Source organism: Octopus sinensis, linkage group LG2, assembly GCF_006345805.1.
Source record: "Octopus sinensis linkage group LG2, ASM634580v1, whole genome shotgun sequence".
NCBI classification, from domain to species: domain Eukaryota; kingdom Metazoa; phylum Mollusca; class Cephalopoda; order Octopoda; family Octopodidae; genus Octopus; species Octopus sinensis.
Genome location: NC_042998.1, coordinates 136,909,997 through 136,936,888, shown reverse-complemented (window position 1 = coordinate 136,936,888; position 26,892 = coordinate 136,909,997). Strand labels below are relative to the sequence as shown.

Genomic DNA, 26,892 nt, shown 5'->3' with positions numbered 1-26,892 from the left:
ATGGCCATACTGGAACACCGCCTTATTTTATCTAGCTAAATTAAATGTCCTTGTCAAGTAATTTTTGCCAAACTGTTTGCCTTCTCTTTTCTACTTACTTTTCTACTTCGTGTATATATGTATATATATATGTGTGTGTGTGTGTGTGTGTGTGTGTGTGTGTGTGTGTGTGGTGTGTGTGTGTGTGTGTGTGTGTGTGTGTGTGTTTACAGCCTTGGCCAAAAGTATTAGGCCACCCCGGTGTTTTGGAGTTCTGCTATCTCAATGTTAATGAAATTCGTGCACATGGTAGATTCTGGTATATTTCACAATATACATCAGTTTTAATACCTGGCTGACTTCTCTTTAGCATCAATAACCGCTTTTATACGGTTAGGCATTGAATCAGCTAGTTTCTTGCAGGTGCTAGGAATCCAGTCTTCTCTCAACTTTTGACCATTGCTCACTGTTCCAATTTCAGTGGTTTTGTGGCCCGCTGAAGACATTTTTCCATATTCGCTTCAGAAACCCACGGCTTCTTCCTGGTTTTACAGCCTTTCAGACCGTACTCTACAAGCCTTCTTCTAACAGTTCTGGTTGATATTTGTGAAGTACTTACCTCGTTGAAGTCTGTACAGAGCTCCGACAATGTTTTTTCTCCTGTTTCTGAGCGACTGACGGATGTTGTATTGGATCCATTTCTCATCACATGTTCGATCCAGAAATGAATCATTTTGTGACAAGAAAGTAGCATAATGCAAGCTTCAAAACGTTACTATTTCTGATTTTCATTGAGTTCATGTGGGTCCCACTTATCCAACTTTTTCACTTTACTGATTTGAATTAGATGAGTCAATATTGTTTGCTTGCCAACACCAAACAACAGCGATAATTCACGGGCACACATTGAAATGGACCTGACTCGACGGTGACTTTCAGTTCATCATCATCCACTTTTGTTTTTGGTCGACCGTGTTGTTCTTTTGTGAGGTCAAAGTTAGCAGAACAAAATATTGCAAGCCAATTTGATACTGTCTGCTGTGTAATAACATTAGAATGAGACACTCCATTAATATTCCGAACTGTCTGTGATATTGTATTTACAAGAAAGAACTTATATTTCAAACCTGTACGAATTTGCGACTTATCCATTTCTAAACAAAAATAGCAAAGAACGATTTATAAATACTTTATAAAGCGCAAAATAAGTTAGAATAAAGCAATAGATGTGTGCTTTCTAACAAAGAATAAGATGGTCAAAATATAATAATGGCACAAAGTGAGCAGCTGACAAAGTTTACCATATACCTTACTACAAATTTCATACTTGACGACCTAATATATATGTATGTATGTAAGCATGTATGTATGTATGTATGTATGTATGTATGTATGTATGTATGCTTGTATGTATGTATGTATGTATGTATGTATGTATGTATGTATGTATGTATGTAGGTACGTAGGTAGGTGTGTAGGTAGGTAGGTAAGTGTATACACCCAACCGTATATATATGCATACGTACGTATATATATATATATATATTATATATATATATATATATATATATATATATATATATATATATATATATGCATACATACATATGTTCAAATATATACGTAGATATGTAGATATGTAATATGTGTGTGTGTGTTTGTTTTGCTGTCCCCTTGACTTGACATCATCCAGGGATTCTTAGTGAATGCCATTGTCATGCGAAAGGTGTTCTTTGTCTCCAATCTTCCTGGTAACCATTATTGGGCACGGTGAAATAATGGCTTACCTAATAGCACGTGAGGTTTAGCTACGGACTCTATAAAATCTGACTGATCCAAGCGAGTATGAAAAGGTAAAAGTCTAAATGTGGATATATTCTTTTATTCTTTTATTCCTTTACAATTTTCAGCCCTAAGGCTGTTACCATGCTGAAGCACCGCCAGTATAAATATTTCTTTAATGGTCAATTGTACTTGATTGGCTTTTGGTGAAGAAGGGAGTTCGGCACTGTTACTCTCTGCTGAGTCTCCTAACTTGATATTTCATCTGGGACCTTGGATAGAGGGATGTCCAATTCTTTCTTGAAAATATACCCTATTCCATGAAGATCCCTCAGATATTTTGGCAAGGCATTAAACATTTGTGGGCCCTTGAATTCTAAACTATTGCAATACGTGGTCCTCACTCTAGATGAGATAGTTGGGAACTTTGCAACAGTGCAGTGACGTCCATTTCGGGGTCTCTTGTATAGCTCTCGATAGAAAAGTTTGAGCCATTTTCTTCGAACAGTGGCCTTATCTTGTACGGTACTGAAGCAAATTCTTTTGTACATCTATAGAAGGTTATGTTTTAATATTTTTGACAGATCTGGCTTCTTTTTCTGCCCTCTTCTTTTCATAGGAGTATTGAATTCATTTGATCACGAGAAATGTTATTTGAGATAAGATCGTTTGTTATCATTTAGTGGCCTACTTAGACAATTTTAGATTTTTACTGGTCGTCTCATTATAATCCGCATACTCCCGGGAATTATATTTTTTGTATTAGTTTGGCATTCTCTCTAGAGTAAACGCATTACTTATGTCGTGCATGATTGTCATAAAGTGCTGCAGTTTTATGTCACGAAGGAGCTAAAAGTCAAGCAGCCCAAAATATTAAAAGCATATAATCTACCATCTTGGGGCTACGGACCTCATAGCGCAAGTTGGTAGATGATTTTAATATTTTGCGCTCTTCTTTTCTAGGCCATGTTTCCTCTCCTATTCCTTTCTCCCTTTGTTTATATTGGATTCACTTGTGGTTTACTCTGATGAAGCACCTATGAAGGTGAAGAATTTTATCTTCGCAATTATTAATAGACAGCGTTTGGTAACGGATGCGGAAATGGCCGTAAGATTTGAAACGTCACCTATTTGTGATGTCAGGCTTTGTATTAAAAAATAAGCTATAAATGTGTTTCAATCGATGTGTTTGTTAATCTGAAGTTTTCTTCATTTTCTGATTATTTGTATTTGCTTCCTGATAAACTCTTGTTTATCCTGTTGTTACCTGCACTCCGCGTGCTTAGTGTGCCTACACACCAATGCTCGGTGATAACACGGGTAACGGATACCGATAGTACACACGGGTATTTTGTCCCTTAGTCGCTATGTAAACAAAGAGAGAAATTTTCATTAGGTTTCTATTCATATCTACTATTTTCTTTCGAGAAAATAATAAATATAGAAGATTATTATTAGTTAATGTAAACAATAATTTTTTATACCAACTAAGTAAAAAAGACAGAAGAGTTGTTGCATTGAAAATGTAATTGTTTATATATTTTCGTTGTAGTTATACATTGGAGCAGACTTAGATACTTAATTATATACATATATAAACACACACGTATCTTATTGTTGCATGTTGTGGTGACAAGCGACTATCTTCGAAATAAAAGGTGTTCAATTGGTATGTGTTTGAGATATAACGAAGTGAATTTCGATGGTTGTGGATTGCACTTACTTAATTGTATAGTCCGTTAAAGTGTTTCCGTTGTTTTTAAATTGTAATTGATATATGATTGGATAGTTAACGCTCACGCTCGTAACACAGACATTTGAATTAATTTATACAATCCAGCCGTCCTTTCACACGGAATTTCGTCTTTTTCTAAACCATGAACCTGAAGTGACTTTATATATAATGGAAATGTGATTATGTATATCAGAATATATATATATATATATATATATATATATATATATATATATATATATATATAAGTCGAAACGATTTGTTGAGCTTTTATGTGTTTTTATAATTATTTATGTTATATAATATATTTTCTTATATTCACAGAATTTAATGTAATATTGTAATATAAATAAATTTTGGGATTGTCAATAGTATATATATATTTAATTCATCTTTATATATATATATATGTATGTATATATATATATATATATATATATATATATATATACACATATACATATCTATTTATATGAATAAATACATATATATATACATATTTATACATACAGAGACAACCCACTACCATCACAAATGTATATATATATATATATATATATACGTGCAAGCATATCGACTAAATAGACTAAATCAAATGCTGAATGGCAATACCTAGAACCGTTTCCTCTTGTCTCATAAATTGATAGTGAAAACAGAGGGTGAAAGAAATTATGAGTTGTACTAAGGCTGGAGGTATACTGGTAAAGTTTGCAACAAAAGAACTCGTCTAAACAATCTTAAATAGCATGCGATGGCATTGAACGGATCGATATATTAATTCTACCACAAAAGAACAGAATGTATAGTCAATCCGTCAGTATTCCGTGTACTTCATATTTAAAAAATTCCTTACTGGGTTGGCAAGAAAGTAGTGTGAAATAAAAGCCATCTTTTTTCATACAAAGAATGAACTTTAATCAATTATATATTTTTCGTTTTGTTCGATAACCTTTTGCTATCTTCTTGGCAACTTCATGATTCCACGCTCATTCAACTTCTGGTTCTTATCAGCCAAAAACCGAAGTAAAGTCGATTTCAGGTCATCATTATTGAAAGTTTTACCATTTAAAGAATTTTGCAATCTTTGAAATAAATGATAATCTGATGGTGCAAAGGCTATATGGTGGATGTGACATCACTTTCCAACCAAGCTCCAATAATTTTTGACGAGTTAGCAAAAACGTGTGTAGATTAAGCGTTTTCATGGTGGAACACGATTCCTTTACCATCTGCTAATTCTGGCCGTTTTTCTTTGATTGCTTCCTTCAGTTTCATTAGTTGTTAACAGTAAACATCTGAATTGATTGTTTGGTTCCTTGGAAGCAGCTGAAAATACACAACACTTTTGTAATCCCACTAAATTGACGGCATGACCTTTTTTTGATGCAATTCAGCTTTCGATGTAGTTTGTGCTGGTTCATTATGCTTGGACCATTATCTTTTTCGATTGATGTTATTGTAGACAATCCATTTTTCATCACCAGTGATGATTCGTTGCAAAAAAAAGATGAATTTCATTGTGTTTGAAATGCATATCGCAAATATTGATTCACTGCGTTAAGTGAATCTTTTTCAATTTATGTGGAATCCAAGTATCGAACCTCTTTACGAGTCCAAGCCATTTTAAGTGATTTTTCGATTGTTGTGTGTGATACATTTAACCTCTTTGAAATGTCTCACACAGTTATATGACAATCAGATTCAATTATGGCTTCCATTGGGTCACCATCACTTTCAGTAGGTCGACTAGAACGTTGGTCATCTTTGAGCGAAAAATCTCCAGAACAGAATTTTTAAAAGCATTTCTGACATGTTCGTACTGTTAAGCATCAACACCATAAACTTTACATATCTCTATGTGAGCTTCAGCATCCTCCTTCTCTTTATGGAAATAGAAAAGCAAAATACAGTGAAAATTTTCTTTTTTCCACTCCATGTTAAAATTGACACTGGACTAACAGCTGTAAGCAAAAGTTAATGGTTCTGAAGATATGCATACTTAAGAGAATAATCGATAAATAATTAGATGATCAGAAGTAAGGAATAAGTGAACGTGTGTTGCGCAAGTACAATTGTTGAATGCTCGTGTGTATCTTGAAATTTGTTTTCTCAGCAAATGGAAATGGGAATTAGGTAATCTTTTCAAATAATATAGCAGGTGGGGTAAAAGAATTTTAGAAAAAATTAATATAAAAACCGAGTAATGTGCGAGTTCCAGTGAGAGAGTGGAAGTAACTTCAATCCTTAACATATTTGGGTCGATCAAATAAGTACCAGTTAATCATTGGGGTCAATGTAACCGACTTAATCCCCTTGTATGTCCTTGTTTGGCTCCTCTGTGTGGGCAATAAATAAAAATACTTTGATCCTCTGTATTTTCGTCGTTGCTGGATTTGTTGAAACCGTTTTTGCTGATCGTATTCCACCCAAAATTAATTTGATTCGTAGATCATAAGCGGATCCATCCCCAGACGATGAATTCATATCTTTAATCGTGCGATCTGCAGAACCTTCTAATATATTGGCTAATAAACCTACCATAGGAATGAGTTATCAAGAATATATTTGTAGGAAAATTGTTAAATTTATTGATTTTAGTGTTTTAGATATATTTCTATGTTATGTATAATTTCGAGATATGTATTTATAATCGAGCTAAAATTATAAGATATTTTATCGTTTCGCGTCACAAAGAAACAAGCAGAATAGTGTTATATAATTCACTAAATTATAATGGCTATGATAATCTACATAATATACACTGATTACACTTTCTAATTAAATAATGCTAATGCAATTATCTATCAATATTAGTATAACTATCACAATATCGAAAGGGAATGTAGGGAAACAAGGAATACAAATGTCCCTTCACTTTCATGAAGCATCCCTTAAAAACAATATTTCGGATTAACAAAATTGCCTTTTATCTTAACCTCCATCTTCAGTTGAAATCTCATATGAAAAGTTACGATGCAGCAATATGAATCACGAAACATACTAATAATCGAAACGGTGCCTGTTATTAAAATGTAATCCTGCAGATATCTGGAAATATAACAGGGCTAAATTCACATCAATCTTGAACCATATTCTGGCAAAATATTAGTGTAGCGATTGTTATTATACTTTAATTTTATCGTAAGGTGCTTTTGAAATTATGATATAACGTACCGTTTTAGATATCGTTACTGTTAGAGTTTCATAGGAAAGAAAGAATACTCTAGTAAGGACTCTGAAATTATCTGACATACATACATACATAAATACATACATACATACATACATACATACATACATACATACATACATACATGCATGCATGCATACATACATGCATACAAACGTACATACATACATATATACGTACGTACGTACGAACGTATGTATATATGTATGTGTGTGTTTGTATGTATATAAGTATATATAAATTTGTGTGTGTGCAGGGGGTATGTATGTGTGTATAGTGTGTGTGTGTCTGTGTGTGTGTTAAACTAATTTTTGAAAATTGTTACTATGCCTCTTAAATGCTAATTTATGATATATGCTATACTGTAATAAGTCCTTTTTTTCTTACGGCGTCCCGTCGTCTTCTGTAAGCCGTCAAAAATCTTCAGGTATCATTTCCGTCGTTAATTTTGTTTTGTATAAAATTCCAGGCTTTTGGAGTGTGTGAAGCCATCTCTTAACTACAATTCTTCGGTTCTGGTGTAGTAGCACCTGTCAGGATCCCATCTATAAGTTACCTGGCATATGTGATGATAATCCATCTGAACGCGCGTACGCAGTTATAACCTTGATTGATACCAGGGCATGCAATAAAGCCACTGCGAGTGAGGGACCCCTAGATATCGTCACAGCATTCTTCCAGAAGAGGGATACTCTGATGTAAAAACTGCGTTTTTACATGACTGATGGCCATTTCCTTTCGACATGAATGTTTCAAACCACGCAGATCTGCATCGGAGCTAAATGGTCATCTCAGAGGTAACAGATGAAAAGGAAGAGATGACATTGACAACGAAGAAAGATAAGGCGACAGCTATCATCTGAGAAGATGGGGCAATCACCATATATATATATATATATATATATATATATATATATATATATATATATATATATACATGTATATATACTAAATTAATTATATGGCCAGTCATAAAGTGACCAATGATTTCGAATCCATGAAGCGCATAACCTCAAATTGAAGCGAGAAAAACGTTAAAGCTGGTTAATTTTTCAGACAAAAATATATATTGTCCGAGCCTTAGGTGGGATGGGGGTTATCGCCCTCATATCGGTTCGAGTCGGCAAACTTTTACGGTTATTATTAACGAACGAGGAATCCCACGCTTGTAGCATTTGAAATGGAATTTAAACTTGTCCCCCGGTCTATTGTGTCTTTTATGATCCTTACCTGCTCTGTTATGCAGACATTGCATCCTCTGCTCCTGGTTATATAGGGCCGCAGATGTTCAAGGATCTTCCATTTAATTGTTTATGGGGTTCCTTCATCCTTTAGGCACCACACATCGCTAACCAGTAATGTGAACTAGCGCCTTTTTGCTTAAAGACAGTTCCGACCGAACCGATTTATCTACAAACGTGTATGTTGGATGTCTTATCGCCTTAGGTGCTTCTTCCATTTGCCCCGTATCTGGTGTTGCTGCTACTGTAGTTGGAACTTCTGGCTCATCTCTGGCTGCAGCGTTGGAGTTACTGCATTTTGTTGCTGCTGGTGTTGGTGCTGGTATTGTTTGTAGGCGTGAGACTTGTAGTTCTGTTGTAGCTTTCTTTCTTTCTAGCACTTCCACAATTTCTGAGAGTGTATCGAGTAACACCTGATCCAAATAACCCGTCTGGAATGTCACTTGCGAAATTAATGTTTGCTAGAAAGATTAGATCCGTCTTTGAGAGGTTGTTACCGAGTGAAAAAAAGAAAAATGACGAACAATAAATATAATTCAAAATTCTTCAAAATAGGCAAAGTTTTTTTTCTAACGTAAAGATATAGTAAAGAAAGTTGGGAGGACAGTGTAATTATTAAACGAATTGGAAAACTGTTATTCTTGGTAAAGGTAAAAAATTCGTACATAAAAGACATATAAACCAATTTTTAAAAAAGATTTACGGAAGAAACGGTCACGAGAGATGTAATTCCCATGGAAGTTTGAGGTACACGTTTGAGGTACCAACACCCAAACAAATTGGAACTGCACGTTCAAGTACTAGAAAAAGGAAAAGAACGGAAATATTGGGATTAAACCATAAGCGTAAGAGATATTTAACTCTCGACGGAATTGTAAAAGGGAAGACGTTATGGGAGGTTGATTCTCACAAACGGGAGGTGTTGTGGAAAGATCCTGAGCACCTCCACATGACCGAAAGTGGACTAACGCATTTCAAAAAACTAAAGAAATTATGTGAATTGTCAGACAGTTGACCGTCGGTATTGGTTACTGTGTTAGTTTAATAGCGTAACTACGTTTGGAGCGGTACGGGGTACACTCTGTGTGAACATATTAATTCTGCGAAAGGTTATTCTAGATAACCATATCCAAATATTTATTTTGGTACTATTCTTCTTACAACTAACGTGTACAAACTCGCGTAATAACATTTTTGGCGACGAGATATTGTAGTTGTAGAGCACAGCCTGTTCCTAGATTCTACTGGCTGGTGATGTCCTCAAATTACAGCTAATTTTTCTGTTCCTTGTTCCTTTGCCAAAATAATAACACCAATTTACTCAACACTTCTCAACTATATCAGCTCTCTAAGTAGAACTTAAGCAGGGAAAAGTTCTATGTTTACTTTTAAGTACTTGATTAACTTAATATTACACTCATCAAAACTACTTTAATATTATCCACTCTCTGGCACATTGTGCATTCACTCTAGAGGGGTATCTGGGGTAAGTGCCTTCTACTATAGTCCCGAGCTGACCAGAGCTTTCTGAGTGGATTTAGTACAGAGAAACCGAAGGAAGCCCGTCGTATTTATGTGTGTGTGTGTGTGTGCGTGTGCATGTGTTGTGCGCGCGGGCATATTTTCACCACTTGACAACCGGTGCTGGTGTGTTTATGTCCACGTAACCAAGCGGTCCAGCTATAGAGACCTATAGGATAGATATCAGGCTTAACAAAAGTAAGTACTGGGATCGATTCATTCGACTAAAAATTCTTGAAGGCGGTGCGCCTGCATGGCTGCAGTCTAATCACTGAAACAAGTCAATGATACCAGATAACAGATATAAACTATGATCATGTATATATTTTACTACTTTTAGAAAGAGTAGCAAATACATTGCAATTAGAGCCATTTTACCCAAACTACTGGGGTAAAGGACTGAATGCAAGGGTAGTGGCAAAAGAAATTAATGATGGGCAAGGCCTAGGAATTATCAATGAACGTGTGGCACAACGGACGTTTCAAGGGATTTACACCAGTCTCGAAGACAAACCAATTCAATTGTGGAAGATGAGATATTGCTAGTAATGGTTGAACAAGAGCCAAGCAGAAGCACTCATAAAATATCGGCAGAAGTTATCCTTCACAAAGTACCATCAGTCAACTACTACATATGCTCAGCTTTATGAACAGATACTTTCGTGAAGGTTCTCTTGAACTGACCTATGACCAGACTCAACGAAGTGTAAACATTTGCAAACTGCTGGCAAATCTTTATGACAACCACAACCACAACCACCACCACTATCACCCACCCACCCACCAGATCTCACATTGGCAACTTCACCCACTACTTCCTCTTCATAACGTCTACCTTCTGGGATTTCCTACTATCCTACATGTCTGTCCCACAAATAAAGTAGCGAGTTAACGACATCAATTTCTCACCGGTTTTAAAAGAGGCTGTATCCGTTAATAACACTAACTTGGCATTTCACAGCAGTAACATTTACTAATATATAGTTTGTTCTTTCACTGAAAGAATATCGACTGAAGTTTATTATTGAACAATAGATATAAAATTTCTTTATAAGGCGCAGGAGTAAGTAGCTTGCTTATCAGTCACATGGTCCTGGGTTCAGTCCCACTGCATGGCACCTTGGGCAAGTGTCTTCTACTGTAGACTCGGGCCGGCCAAAGCCTTGTGAGTGGATTTGGTAGACGGAAACTGGAAGAAGCCCGTCGTATATGTATATATATATATATATGTATGTGTGTATATGTTTGTCTGTGTTTGTCCCCCCAACATCGCTTGACAACCGATGGCGGTGTGTTTACGTTCCCGTAGCTTAGCGGTTCGGCAAAAGAGGCCGATAGAATAAGTACTAGGCTTCCAAAGAATAAACTCTGGGGTCAGTTTGCTCGACTAAAGGTGGTGCTCCAGCATGACCGCAGTCAAATGACTGAAACAAGTAAAAGAGTAAAAGTTATTTAGACTTTTGTCTAAATGTATTTATAAAATATACATTATAGATAAAATGAGTTTTAAATAAAAAATACGAAGTCGTATCAAAAGGTTCCCGGACTAATTATGTTGAATGAAAAATAAGCTATTTACCTGAGTTTAAACATCATCTCCTTCGAAATAGTCACCTTGCACCTTACTAGTCCCAACGTTCCTGCCATTTTTGAAATCTGGCCTGGAAGTAATTTTCTGTAAGCGAGTCAAGGACATTCAGTGATTCGCTCTGGATCTTGACAACGGTGTTAAAATGACATGTGCGCTGCATTTTCCTCTTCATGAAGAGATGGAAGTCCGCAGGTGCAAAGTTTGGCGAATAAGGTGGGTGTTGAAGTGATACCATGTTTTTTTTGGCAAGAAACGCACATGTGAGTAGAGCTCAGTGACAGGGTGCTTGTCGTCATCAAGAATCCAATTCTTCGCGCTTCATAGATCCAGCCGCTTTCGTCGAATGTCCTCCCTCAAACACTTCAAAACATCACTATAAAACTCTCGATTGACGGTCAGGCCCTGGGACGTTCTTCTACTTTTGAATTGACCGTGTCACTCAAAACATTGCGTACGACTCATTACCTCGTAACCGTAAGTTTGCCGAAGCATGCTCAATGTCTCTGTAGTAGACTTCGTAAGTTTAACACATTTCGTTGGCTTTTTGTTCCAACTTCCTGCCAATGAAAAAAATCGCAGATTGCAGCATACCGTGATAACAAATAACACAGATTTTATAACTTGCGAAGTAACCACAGCGCTGTCACTCGGCACACTACCTCATGAATATTACTGCTATCTCTCAATGCGCACGGAACTGTGCGCTTTCATTTGTTGGCGTGCAACTTAGTCCGGGAACTTTTTGTTACCACCTCGTATATATTACGTTCTACTAAAGGCAAGTATGAAAAGCTATACGATAGTTTTAAAGTTATGTCCCTTGAAAACTTTTTCGAAGTAGTTATTTCCCTTAGGAAAGAAATTCGTTGTTATCGGTTTAAGGTTATGCAGCTTCGTCGCGTTACTCTTAGAGGCTTCCAGTAACCTTTTGTTCTGCAGCCCCATCCCTTCAATCAAAATTCATAATCTACGCACCTTTTATTCATAGCTGTATTTTACTTTATTCTATCTGAAGTTCAATATCTTACGTTATCCTAAAGAACATCTTTAAAAGTACAAGTTTGATTAAGGTTTATTATAAATTTCAATAAGTATATCTTCCAGACATGAACAAAGAAGCACTTTTATAACCAGACAACTTTCAGAGACAAACACGGCGCACTTTTCGCTTCGCGGAATCATCGATCAGTTCAGAATAATCAAGCTGAGAGATAAATTCCTGTTCAATAAATATCATAGACAATCCACAAAGTCTGGTACACGTTCGTGGCACAATGTAATATTTTTACAAGAACTTTTGAGGTACACTGTATTACCATTTTATTTCTTGATATTTTCAGTTAACATAGATAGTTTAATTCTTGTTCAACATCTTAATCAAAGTAAATACATGACTCATCCACGTACTTCGATCTTAACATGAGACCCTCAACCGCGGAGGTTCATTACGACCCCAGAGGTTGCAGGGGCTTAGCGACGGACCTGAGGTTATATTAAAGGTTTTTATATTTTGTTTATATACTGCTTTTTCCTCGATTCTAAAAATGAATAATAAAAAACATATGAAAACATTTTCATACTATTTTAGATCATCAGCCAAAAGTTTGCTCTGAACCAAACAAAGATTTTCCATAAGTAATATAACCTAAGAAATATGAATATTTATTTATTTGAACAATTTGGAGAAATATTGGGTAAGTATTACACACTATATAGATAGAGAATATGAATTCGTTTTAAAAGTTAAGGATTCAGGCGTAGGTAGGTGGTTAAGCAGCTCGCTGTGCAGCCATGTAGTTTCGGACTCAGTTCCATTGTGCGGCAATGGACAACTCATGCTCCCGTGAGTAAGTTTGGGAGTCAGAAGCTCGTAGTATATATATATATATATATATATATATATGTATGTGATTGTGTCCACCACAGCTTCGGAACTGGTGTTAGCCTGTTTACGTTCCCTTAACATAGTGGTAGTGTCAGTATTGTACTGAGTTCCCTGATTCATTCTGACACACAAATTAGCTCATTCATCTAGATTAAGTTTTCATCAGCAGGATTTAGATTCCTTCTAGGTTTCATAAACCTATGTGGATGTTATTCCTGATCATACTGTGTCAGGATAAATCGCATACGTTGCAAATTTCATTTTCTTGTTACCTCATCAGTGAATTCATCCCCTAGAACGATAATTTTCGAAGTGTGTGTATGTATGAGAGAAACAATGGAATTCAACACGTTTCAAAGATCGAAAATGGTTCCATGTTAATGACTGACGCAAAACCACATTACATAAAACTTCTCAGGGGAGACTACAAAAACATCCGAGCATTTGGATGCTTCGAGTTGCATGACAAACCTTTCAGTACATCCAAACGGGATGTTTATAGCTAAGGACTTACAATGAAATTTTGTTAATGGTAGAAAAGTGAACATTTTGTTATTATACAAAGGTAAACAGGAGGCTATTAATATACTTGGGTTAAGCACGTGGGGCAATCTTACCAACTAAAGACTAGAAATTACCTATAAGAAGGCAACGGAACATAATGGTTTCAAATTTTGACATAAGGTCAGCAAATTCAGGGAAGACGCTAGGTCGTTTCCATGGACCAAGAGCTCAACTGTTACTTATTTTATCAGCCCCGAAATGATGAAAGACCAAATCGACATCAGTGGAATTTGAATTCAGAATGTAAAGACGGACGATATGCCACAAAGCATTTTGCCTGGTATGCTAACGATCTTGCCAATTAAAAAGAAAAGACGACGCGAGATAGAAAGAAACCTCTATACAATTGAGAATTGCCTGCAGCATTAGGGGTTGAGGTTAATCAACAACATGAAATATTGTGTGAATAGCACAATATTTTGTAATGATCAAACTAATTCACAATATTTTTTGCGTGTCAACATATACTACTGATTATGTTGATTTTGGTTTTCTAGTTTGATACGAAATTGCAACGAAAGGGTAGAAAGTATATATATATATATATATATATATATATATAATATATATATATATATAATATATATATATATATAATATATATATATATATATATATATATATATATATATATATATATATATATATATATATATGAGGGGGTACCCAAAGGAAACCGGAATTTTGCAATATTATTTTATTCGCTTAGATTTTCCCGTTTACACTTTTATCGCCTTGAAAGTATTCTCTATTTGAATCAATGCATCGGTCCAGGCACATTTTCCACTATTCGAAGCAGTGTTTGAACTCTTGCGAAGTGATGCCTTTTCACGGCTCCGTCAGTTTTTTCTTCGCTTCTTCCACATCTGCAAATTCCGTAGCACCGGCTTTCGTCACCAGTGATGACCTTCGAAATTAAAACCAGAGAAACTTCCAACTGTTTTGTCAAATCACGACTTTGCCTTTCATCCTTTCGGGGTCTATAATAAATTAAGTACCAGTTGCGTACTGGCGTCGATCTAATCCTTGTCCGCATCTTAATTGCTACCTCCCACAAGCGTGGGACTCTACGTTCGTTCATAAGTGCAGTAAAAATTTGCCGAATCAACAGATGTAAGGGCGACAACCCCATCCCACCCAATGCTTGAACGATATATATATTTGTTCAAATTGACCAACTTTAACGTTTCTCTATCTTCAAATTGAAACGAGGTTATATGCCTGCGGCCGTTAGAGTCCGACGATCCGTCTATAAGGCTATGCGCTTTACGGATGCGAAATCATTGGTCCCTCTATGATTGGCCATATAATTAATTTCCTCTGTGTGTGTGTGTGTGTGTGTGTGTGTGTGTGTGTGTGTGTGTGTGTGTGTGTGTGTGTGTGTGTGTGTGTGTGTGTGTGTGTGTGTGTGTGTGTGTGTGTGTGTGTGTGCATGTGGTGATTGGCCCCATCTTATCAAATGATTGGTTTCATCGTTCTTCGTTGTCAGAGCCATCTCTCACTTTTCCTCTGTTACCTCTGAGATGACTATTTAGTTCAGATGCATTCGTGACAGACATAAGTTTTAACTTACGGTGCGCTTCCAACTGATCAGGTCTACACACCTTGCAACTCTTTTATCGGCACAGAACTTTCATTAGACGGGATATTAAAATGAGTTCACCATACAGTGACATTTGTGTGTCATAAAATTATAGCAAAGTCATCAGCTACAAACCAGATTACCCATAAATATATCTAACAGTACAACTAATACCACTAAAGAAGGCCTACAGCAACAAGTGATTACTTCTCCAGCTAGGGAAATAACATACTTGATCTAGTCTTTACCAACAATATATACTTCATTCACAATGTTCAGCTCATTCCAACAGCTATCTCCGATCATAACATTATGTAATTTATTTATATATGGTTCATAGACAGCAACACATACTATTTCAAACATGATTCACTCTTCATGACTCTGAATTTCAAGATGACCAGGTGGAAAGAAATCGATACTGTAATCCTCAAAGACAAACTGGTCTCGGCATATCGGCAACCTTAATGTTAACGAGGGGATGAAGTTTCCGTACGAAAGGTTAATAAAAATTTGTCGAAACTATACCCCATAGAAACTCGCCTATTTCTGAAAGAACTTGATTCCACGAGTCTGACTGATACTAATGTATAACAGAACCAAATTGACAAAACAACTAAAAAAAAAATTCAGCAGATGAGATTTTAAGAAAAAATAAGGAAACATTGAAATAGACCAAAAAGTATCTTGTGAAACAGAAACTTCACTAAAAGGACACAGAGCAGTGAAGAATATAAGATAGAATCTTGAGTCCTTTTTCCAATTTGCCAAACAAAAATCATCTACACGTGACCAGATCGGTCTCCCTAATGCGCCAAAATGGCTCAAAAACAAGTGACTCATCACAAATACTCACACTCTTGAGTAAAAAATATAACTGCTTTTTCCCAACCTATAATGAACAAAATATTATATAATCCAAATGAATACTTTGATCTGCACAATTCAACTGCAAAGGTACGTCTAGAAATGGATACTACTGAAAACGTCTAAAAATTAATATCAGTAAAAACGTGCTAAACCAGCCTGACCAAGCCATTAAAGATGCTATTTCGAAAGTTGCTAAATGCCAGCTGATTCTCTGAACTAGTGAGAGACTTAATACTAACATCAATATACAAAGGAGGTAGTTGGGCTGAAGCTAAAATTTACAGACATGCTTCTTTTACATCCTCTAAAATTGTTTATCACATTATCTGATAAGAGAATACTTACATACAATAGCGAGGAAAAAAACTCATAAATAACACACAGCATGGTTTTCGGACCGGACGATGTTGCCTGTCACAACTATAACATCACCTTGATACTATCCACAATTATCTCATGAGAGGAATGAACACTGACTGTACATACCTCGATTTTGCTTAAGCGTTTGACATAACTTAGCATAGAATCACCTGTCATATCTAAAGATCTTAGTATAACAAGAAAACTCGGAGAATGGCTTGTTATGGAATAAGAATCAATCTGTTGTTGCAAGCGTTTTTCTCTCCGCAAAGTCACTCGTAGTAAATGGTATTCCACATGGCACGGTTCTAGGACCATTCTTATTTATCATCACCCTCACAAGTTTTATCGGCCAACTCACGAGCTACACCGCTGACGAAAAATTATTCGTGGCTATCAAAACTCTAGAAGATGTGACATGCTATAACTCAAATTTTGTCTGTGCATACGTAATCTATTGACAATAAAAGTAATTTAAATATAAAATGTAAATCATGGGGAATTAGCCCATAGATCTAGGATGGCTCTGAAGAATACCAGACTCAACATTAAGGTCGTTAAGAAGCCAGGGAAGTCCATCAGGTCACAATTATATAGAACACACCCCTTCGAAAATACCATATGCATTAATGAGAACTATGTAGTATGAAAATTTAACCCCAATATTAACTGTAAAACTAGGAACATAGTCTACAGCATAAGGGGCTTGAAAAGAGTCTGTAAGGACAGAAACACGGTATATATTGAGAAGAATTCTAGGGTATAATGGAGTGGCTAAACGGATACTGGAGAGAGTATACGGACAAGAAACAGTCGTCCGTACTCTATCAACATACCAAAGACCAGCATGGTGGCTCGCAGGACCGAATTGACACCCACATTTTGTACAAAAACCCAAGAGACAAATACAAATGAAATATTATCCATACTAAATAGGAAATACACGTAGAAATTAAGGATACGCCAATGCCACATATACCACTCATGCAGCATACATACATAGGTCCATTCGTAAGTAGGCAGTCAAGTAGATAAATGGGTAGGTAGGTAGGTAGGTAGGTAGGTAGGTTGGTAGGTAGGTAGGAAGGAAGGTGGGTAGCTAGTTATATAGATTGTTAGTTACTTAATAAATTATGTAGGTAGATAGGTAGGTCGATAGATAGAGAGATAGATATGTACGTAAGTAGGTAGTTAGATACATAGGTAGTACGGACAGTCACGCACGTACACATACGCAATAGCAGACACACACAAAAAGGCAGAAACATGAATATACAGACATATACACTCCACACAGGCATACACACGGACATATATAGGTACACATGTCTACACAACAGACGTGCGTGCGTGTACACACACACACACATACACACACACACACACACAATCTCATACGCATAGACACACTCAAGCACGCACCCACAAGGAAGCAGAAGTACACAGATAAACACACACACACACATAACAAACACACAAGCACGCACACCCACAGACACATGAATACACAGTAGAATACGTTCATACATATATACGCATGCATGTACACACGCGCACACTGGTATACACGCGCGCGCATGCAACAAGGTCGCAAGCAGACAAACGGAATCTCTGTAGCGGACGAAGTCGAAAGTGATTGAAAAGGTTGCAGGTAGCAACGAAAGAGCTTTGACAAACAAAACCAAAACAAATGACTTACTGTTCAACCAAATTTAACAAACAATCGATTAGTTAGTCGGATATTTATCCAACTGACCAATAATAAAAGGATGGAATTGAACCAGTGCGTGTGTTAATAATATTGGCATAATGATCCTCCGTAGTCACGACAGAACTAAAATTGTCTGCTGAATGTAAAGCATCTAACAACTTGTTACACTGCATCGATCTAGATGAAGAAACCGTTATCTTCCCTTTCTTTACTGATCCTTTGAATCATTGTTACATTTGATAAAATGCAGATTTCCATGTCTAAGTTAGCCACAAATTTATGTATGCATTTTAATTACCTCAGCACTTGAATAATACTCCTTTTAATGACCCCAGATTGAGGGACAGCAAACTCAACTTCCGCCACTTACATAAATATTAAGTATTATCTGAAACATCTTGCAGACTCATTCACTTGTAACAAAATATTGTTGAACATACACAATCCAGATATTATGTCTCTAAACAGAATGCATTATGGAATGTTCAAGTCCAATCATCACAGAATTCAATTAATAATTAGGAAAATCAAATACAACAGGATAATAGATTCGAATCAGTGCCTTCCAATCTCAGTAATACTTCAGATTATTATACATTAATCCATCAGTTAATAATTACGTTGATATCGGATTATCTAGTAGCTGGGAACATTTCTCATATCAATTGTGTAAAACATCGTAAACAAAAATAGGGAATAGAAAATTAACTGATTTAATTTTCAAGTTCTCTACATTTGTTGGGTGGTGGATTGACAACAGCATCAGAGACTTATGGCATTTTTTCCAGCTTTTTACATCTTGACTTAAGATATCACCGAGATCGCTTTTACCTTTTGTCCGTCTGAGATTAAATAAAGTACCAGCCATGTACTTGATCTATGTAATCAACTAACTTCTTCCTCATTAAATTTCCCTTGTGCATATATTAACAAACAATTAATCTAGCAGACATTTCTATGATTAATCAAGATTACAACAATACTGCATTAACATACGAAATAGAACGGTTGCTAGCATGTCACTAATAGAATATATATTTAATCATTCAAACTGATAAGTAATTGTAGTCTAGAAGTCCTCCAAGTTTCTTTCCTTGTAAGTAAGCCAAGTAATATTGCATCTGAAGATCCACAAGAAAACCACATATCCGATAGGTTACTTATTTTTATTGTTTTCACCATATTACAACTGAAGATGTACAAAGTTGTGGAAAAAATGCCATTAGCTTGGCTGTTAATTTTATTGGAAAACCTTCCCGATAGGTAAATCTCAGAAATACAAATGTACGTTTGGAGAAATGTATAAAGATATTCAAATGAACATTTTTTTTATTGAACCATTCCCACCAGAGAAAAAAAACGATAAACGTCGCCCTTTTCATGCCTAGCCAGGTTCATGGGTCCGGCTTCCCTGTTTCTGTGGCGTATGTGATCCCCTCAGCTGGACGGGACGCCAGTCCATCGCAGAGTTACTCAAGAAACAGGAAGAGAGAGTGAGAGAAAGTTGAGGCGAGAGAGTACAACAGGGGTCACCCCCACCCACTCCCGGAGCCTTGTGAACTTTTAGATGTTTTCGCTCAATAAACACACACAACACCCGGTCTGGGAATCGAAATCGCAATCCTCCGACCGCGAGTTATATCTATGCTTTATTATTGTAACTTTAATATATCATTACTATATATTATGAATCAGATGCATAAGATAACCGGCCAGCTTTTGTTATTCCAGATTGAAGGAGACGGTTGCAGCAGCACTTTAAACACAACCTACTAAATATTCCTTGTTTGTTAGTTAGCAGAATGCAGTCGGGACATTTTGGAAGTTCGTTATGCAATAAAGTTTTGTGTTAAACTTGGTATAAGCACTACTGAACATTATGAAATGCTCCCAGGTCGCTTTTGAATAAACTTTTTTCGCTGGCACAGGAATTTCAAGGACGGTAGAAAGATAAAAGTAACGATAAGAGGTGTAGGAGGAAGACGGATGTCAGAGCATCAAAGGTTGTTGAAAAGAATTCGCAAATTACTTGATGAAGACCGTCGTGTGTCTGCATAGACAATAAACTTACATTTTGGAGTGATTGTGACAAAGGTTTTTTTCTTTAAAATCTGAACATGTTCAAAAGTTTGTTCCCAAGGTGTTCGATAATGAGCATCCTGGTGACCAACTACTTGACAGAGACGGGCATCAAAACTGTCTCTCAGTCTTCCTGCTGTCCTGATCTTGTTCTCTGTGACTTTTGGACGTTTCCCAAGCTGAAGGAAAACTCCAATGGCAGTCGTTTTGAGGATGAAGTCTCCCAAAGTGAAGGTATCCAGGACTCTTGTCATGAAGACCTCCACTTTGAAGAAAATCCATGGGGCCTTCACGAAATACCTGGAACGCTACAGCAAGTGCATTGAAGTCAGAAGACCCTGCCTCGAAGTAAATAAGAGCTTTGTACTACTCTAAAATGAATGTTTCTCCTGAAAAGTCTGAAAACTTCTGGAATGAACCTTGCATATTACCCAATATTTTAGGTTTCCTTTCTACCAAAATTATTAGCATTTCAAATACTTTTTAAATTATCTTTTAACAATGGAAAACTATTCATCAAAAACGTGTTCGACTGGCTTTCCCTTAATACAGCGAGATACAGCGAAGGATATCAATATAATCCAACACACACTTACAGTGATGATTTCTTAAGTAGTAGAGCCTTTTGTAATCTAAAATAATAGAATAAATTGGATTGTTGTAATACACTTAATCTGTGAGCAACAGATGTAAACAACAATATTTGCAATGTAAGCTGTTTTAACACTGCTTACTGAGCGCACGAGGGTATAGCAAAGGATCAATAAAATTTCAGCCAAACACGTGCATAAAAATGAATATGCGACAGAACAATGACTGAATCAATGCTATAAAAGAGAGTTGAAACAGACAATACTAAACGTGTTCAACATGGTTAAAATTGTCAGTTTAATTTATGCAGTCCTCCTGGTTGGGCTTCTGGAGACGTGCATTGCAAGGAGTGAAATTTTGTACGAAGATAACCTGTCTGGAGCTGGAGGTCTTCGTGATGCTTTCTCTCTAGAAAAACGCAGTGCTATGTTTTCTAACAGAGAAAAACGTCTTGTTCGAAGACCAAAGTATCGTCCAACCACTACAAAAAGTCCTTGCTATGGAATACGTAATTGTCGAGTTATCAAAGTTGGCAATGTGGCTGGCTGAAACTTTACAGGGTAACGTATCCAATAAAATTAAATATGGCTTTATATATTAACTAGCTGTTGGGCCCGGTGTTGCTCGTGTTTTCCGTGTTGAAGTTAAGCCCACCTCTGACCTTGTATTGAAATCTTCTACGTTCCCCGTGTCATCTTTTACCCATTGAGATTTTATATCTGGTTCGGCAAGGGATTTTACCTGGTTAACGCTTTTGACAAACTCCTACTAACTGGACCGTCTGAAATCGCAGTTAAACTTTTGGGTGTAGCTCGACCTGTTGAGAGTGATGTTTGTCTATTTCTCTCCCCTTAATTCCACCCTATGTACAAAATTGATCAGCGTGTCCAATATCAGCAAAATCCGAAGAAAAATGTTAAGGTTGCGTTATAAAATAGAATTCATGTGACCCATTCACATGAAAATATTCTTTTGATTTTTAAATCCCAATTCATTATACGAATAATCGATGTTTTATATGTCGAGATGTTTAATTTTACTCATAGGTCAATTTTCTTCAAAATCAGTTCATTATTTTTATTATGAGAGAATTTTGACAATTTCTGTCTTTCACCAGTTTAATTTTAATTCTACTAAATGACTCCGATCATAAACTTTACCTAAATGTCAAATTTCATCAAAAAACCGGATGAATTCTGTAAAAGTTACAGCATAAAATATCAATCCTATGGGTAATTGCATACAAAAGGTCTATTGATTTCTTAAAATCCCCCGCTCACGCGCAATTATCGATTTTTTGTCAACTGTTCACGCTGGCATCGACTAATGGACACGAACCGTAATCACGTATAAAATTTCTACAAAATCTACAAAATTTCTACAAAATTCTACAAAATTTCTACAAAAGTATGTCTCTAAGGAAATGCTTATTTGCATTTGTGTCCTTTTCAATTAAATAAACATTTTTACCATCTCTTGCACCACAACATTTACTTACAGCTCAAATTTCATTAAAATCGGATAAAAAATATAAAAGTTACGGCCTATTGATTTCATAAAACCACTGCTCAGACGCAATTACCGATTTTTTTTCAACGCCATATACTGACATCAACACACTGCCATGAGCCTCACTCACTCATCTATTTTCATCAAAATCGGAAAAATGCAAAAGCTGCAGGAAAAATAACATCGTTATGGAAATTTCCATTGAAACGTCCGATTGAGCTCACAAAAATCGACGCTAACTAAGCATTATCGAGTTTTCGAAAAATTCCGGCCTTATTTGAACTTCAGGGTATGTGATCTACCTATGTGCCCCAAATCATTAAAATCGGTTGGACGGTGTGGGAGGAGTAACCCCAAACACACACACAGACAGACACCATTACACATTTTTGTATTACATAGAAAAATGCGAGCATGAAAAGTAATATTCTTAAGATTATAAAGCTGGAAAAGTACAGGACAACTTATTACACCGATAAATATATAGGACAAACTATTACTTCAAGTGAAGTAAAGAATAAGAAACTTTTTACTTAAAATATTGCAGTTCTTCTAATTAGAGTTCTCATCTTTAAAATTTATTGTACAAAACTGTTCAGCTAATTTGTTTGTCTCATTAGTCACTTCTTTGTATTAAGATAGTAAATTAGCCAAATTCTAATCAAATAAGTATAGTGTTATTTGTAAACTATAATAAAATAAGTTTTAATATTCAAATTTTAATTTTAGCTGCAATATTTTAAGTAAAATGTTTCTTATCCTTTACTTTACTTGAAGTAATAGTTTGTCCTATACTTTTACAGGTGTACTAACTTGTCCTGTACTTTTCTAGGTTTATAATCTTAAGAATAATACTTTTCATACTCGCATCTTTCCATGTAATCCATGATTTTTTCCAGGAATTGCTGTTATAAGATAATTAGCCTCATAAAATACTGAAAGATAATTTACCTTATAAAATACTGAAAGATACTATTTCAATTTTTCCATGTAAGTGATGATAATATTTCAATATTTTTCATGTTTAATTTCAATATATGTTGTGATTGAATTATTTGATATTACCCATCTACACCAAATTAATGGCAGTGATTTTTACCACGTTGTTGGTTGCACCATGGCTCACGAAAAGTTACAAACAATAAGACCCCAAAACCATCAGTTACCAGGCTTACCTTAAGTAATCTAATTTTGCAATATTAGGAGGTCACAGGAATTCATTCAACGAAAAACATTTCCAATGATTCTGTGATAGGAGGAACCCCACCTAATTTTTTTCCGAATCAAAATAAGAGATTTGCAGCATATTAGAAGGTCAGGGTAGTTGATTCCACACAAAAAATAATATATTTTTCGTAGTGAAAATCGTGTGCGTGTTAATATAGAACTTGACCATAATGTTGTTGTTATTTAGACTCAAATCAACCCTGATACTGCAAACCTATCATCAAATACATTCCAGCCTTCAGGAAACCGTCTTTTTAGGGATAATGTAGGACATTACATACAATGTGCATGTGATTTTGGTAAGGGGATACTTTGGCTGCTATTTTAGCGTGCCGAGCGACCAGATAGAGGCTCTTTCATTGGTTCGATTGCGTGATGAGATTTTTTTACACATATGTGTAATATGTACATATATCATCGGCAGAAGTTAGAGAGTAAGTCAAAAGCTGAGAGTTTCGTGTATTGGCACTTATCAAAACACGAATTTGTCTATTGTCTCTGTAACTTCTAACAGAATAACTTCTAAATGCAAAATTTCGTCCAAAACGTTAAGAATATACCCTGTTCTATGTGACACATTCTACCAGTATCGGAAGTTTGAAAGTGTTTATTAAAAAAAAAAATTGATGAAATAATATGTACGTCAAAGACGACCTCGGCGAAATTTGAACTAAAAAATGTAAAAACAGACGAAATACAGCTAAGCATTTCATCCGGGGTGCTAACGTTTCTGTCAGCTCGCCGCCTTGGAGAGTAAACATTGAATTTAGAAATATATTCTTTATTCTTATAGCTGAAGCGTTACTCCCTTACTTACTGTCAGGAAATTTCGTAACATTTTAACTCATTACGGTTTTTCTACTAAATTTCGTTCATTGCGACTAGTGATTCTGAATTCCGCATGCATTTTTCTATCATTTAAGCCTAAGAAAGGTATACTTTGAATTTAAAATTAAAAAGTTTATGTTGATTGAAGGTGAATAGGAGCCTTACTGCTCGCCTTGAGATCGCAGATATTTTGATGTAATTTTTTTTCTACTGAACCAAACCTCAAACTATTTATGCCAAAGTGTAGCTGAGGAGGTGTCCTCTTTAAAACTGTTAACACTTTGTAATGTAGTTGAGAACTGAATAAGTGGTGAAGCCTGAAAGTTGCTGCGATTGACGAAATGGTGGACTTAGGAATATATTCAACCACTACCGTGGTTGACTGATATGGATTTACAGATTAAAGGCTGATATTAACAAGCGCACACTAGTATTCTTAAGTTCTGTTTCTTATTCGTTTGAACGTATGCTTTATATACCATCAGTCGGCTGTTGAAAAGACAGCTAGGGGAAGTATTAAACTCCATGAATTAAGCATTTTGATAAAACGTCTATATAAAATGTTCTGTGTCATAAATGTATCTTATAAATTTATGAAAAGAGCTAGTAAAATTTTGTGACTACCCAGCGATAGAGTTTTCAATTTACGATTCTTCTATATTCCATGATGAAATAATATTGCTGTGGGTAGATCTTTTGATTTTGTCATTTATAAGTAATGAGGAACGTTTTCCTTTTTCTTCGGATAACAAATAAGATCTCACAGCCAAGAGTTTCAAGCTGCATTTTTGCTACTGTAAATATAATTTAATTCTATTACACGCTGACTTATTTAATCACACTATCGACGAACGCCCGGTTTGCATTCGGAATTATGTTACATTTTAATGATGATTGTTATAAGCTTTGTACGTGGACAGAAAGGTCAAGGATGTATGTGTTCTCGACTAGTCAACCAACCATGAAACAAGTCAAGAAAATCTTTACTGTTTTGAGTGCGAAAATATAACGACGTGTAATTACATATGTGTAGAGTGTCAGGGTAAAAAAATTAAAATGTAGCTTAGCTTCTTGAAACTTGCCTTAATTTAATACATGTTGAACTGTGAATGAATATCTATTAGGCACAGATATGGCCGCATTACTAGGAAGCCTACTTTGCAACCACGCGGTTTCAGGTCCAGTTCCTCTGCACGGTACCTTGATTATAGACCCGGGCCGACCAAAACCTTGTGAGTGAATTTGATAGACGGAAGTTGTGTGGAAATCCATCACATACATACGAACATATATATATATATATATATATATATATATTATATATATATATATATATATATATATATATATATATATTGTGTGTGTGTGTGTGTGTTTCCCCTCGAAACTTAGATATTCAACAATAAGTCCGCCTGTTGAATCAGTACCTAACTAAAAAATAGTTACTGGAGACGATTTGTTAGACTAAATCCTTCAACATGATATCCTTTTCATGGCCACAGTCCAATGACTGAAGCAATACAATAAAAATATATATAGTATTCAGTCTCGCAGCCGACGATCTCGATTTATGCAAATTAGTCTAGACATTGCAGCTTGTTTTTGCAATACATAGCAGATGTTAAATGTTCTCTTTGTGTTAAAAAGAGTATTTTTCTTTATTATGAGTGGTAAACAGATCTATATACCAACTAGAATAATCTATTTTTCTGTATGTGAAAATAAGTCTTTTTACATCTGTCTTTTTTCTTTTTCTTTTTTTTTTCTATTTTTTTACACAAGGCTTAAAACTGCAGATTAATTATAGTAAATTGTTTTAGGCTTTCTTAAGCACGCTGTTTTATGTAGTAACCTAATCGGTTTTTTTTGTTCTTTTCAGGCTATTTCAACATCGACAGATCTAATATATCCTAACAATCCTCGACTGAAATAAACAGTAAAACTAAATCATATCGTTTGTATTTATTAATGAGATCAATAATTTCTCTATCAGTATTGAAGTTTCAGAAACCAGAAAATTCTAGTTTGCAAGAGGAAAATGTTAAACTCCTTACTTAATTGCGCATCCAAACATCTTCATTATGCTCATTAAACCTTTTATGTTAATTGGAAAGGACTGAATGTCACAAGCAAGCAAGATTCAAACTGACTTTTAATGTATAATAGATACACACACACACACACACACACACACACACACACACACACACACACACACACACACACATATATATATATATATATAATTATAATAAAGGGTTTTTTTGCAACACGTTGCTTAAACCACATACCGAAAATATTAGAAATAGCAGTCAAATGGGCTACTATTACTATTACTACAAAAATAAGTTTCCACAAACAACAGTATTTACCATATATGGTAAAAAGAAGGAAGACAACGAAATCACACAGTCTACAGGATTAATTATGGACGATCGTTTCTGGATTAGAATCGTAAATTTATTTCCTTATCAACATAATATTTCCCATAAATCTAGAAATGCTAGAAAAAAACTCACCAATTATATACTCGACCAGGCGACATCGAACGATATAACAGTCCGCTAGCATATCCACATTTATATAGACGAGCGAATTCGTATCTCCCTCCAAAATCTCACCACGTGAGTTACAAAAGACAGGAATG

The 26,892-nt window shown here is 35.6% G+C and overlaps 2 long non-coding RNA genes across 2 annotated transcripts; one reads left to right on the top strand and one right to left on the bottom strand.

The window, feature by feature from the left end:
- Positions 1-1,175: 1,175 nt before the first annotated feature.
- On the bottom strand, positions 1,176-21,470 carry LOC118761586. The gene is made up of 4 exons (XR_004997489.1): positions 21,460-21,470; positions 17,852-17,858; positions 11,733-11,736; positions 1,176-1,314 (listed from the first exon to the last, which is right to left on the bottom strand). It is a non-coding gene; the product is annotated as an uncharacterized LOC118761586 (long non-coding RNA).
- Positions 20,939-26,192, top strand: LOC118761583. The gene is made up of 2 exons (XR_004997486.1): positions 20,939-21,241; positions 26,125-26,192. It is a non-coding gene; the product is annotated as an uncharacterized LOC118761583 (long non-coding RNA).
- Positions 26,193-26,892: the final 700 nt, after the last annotated feature.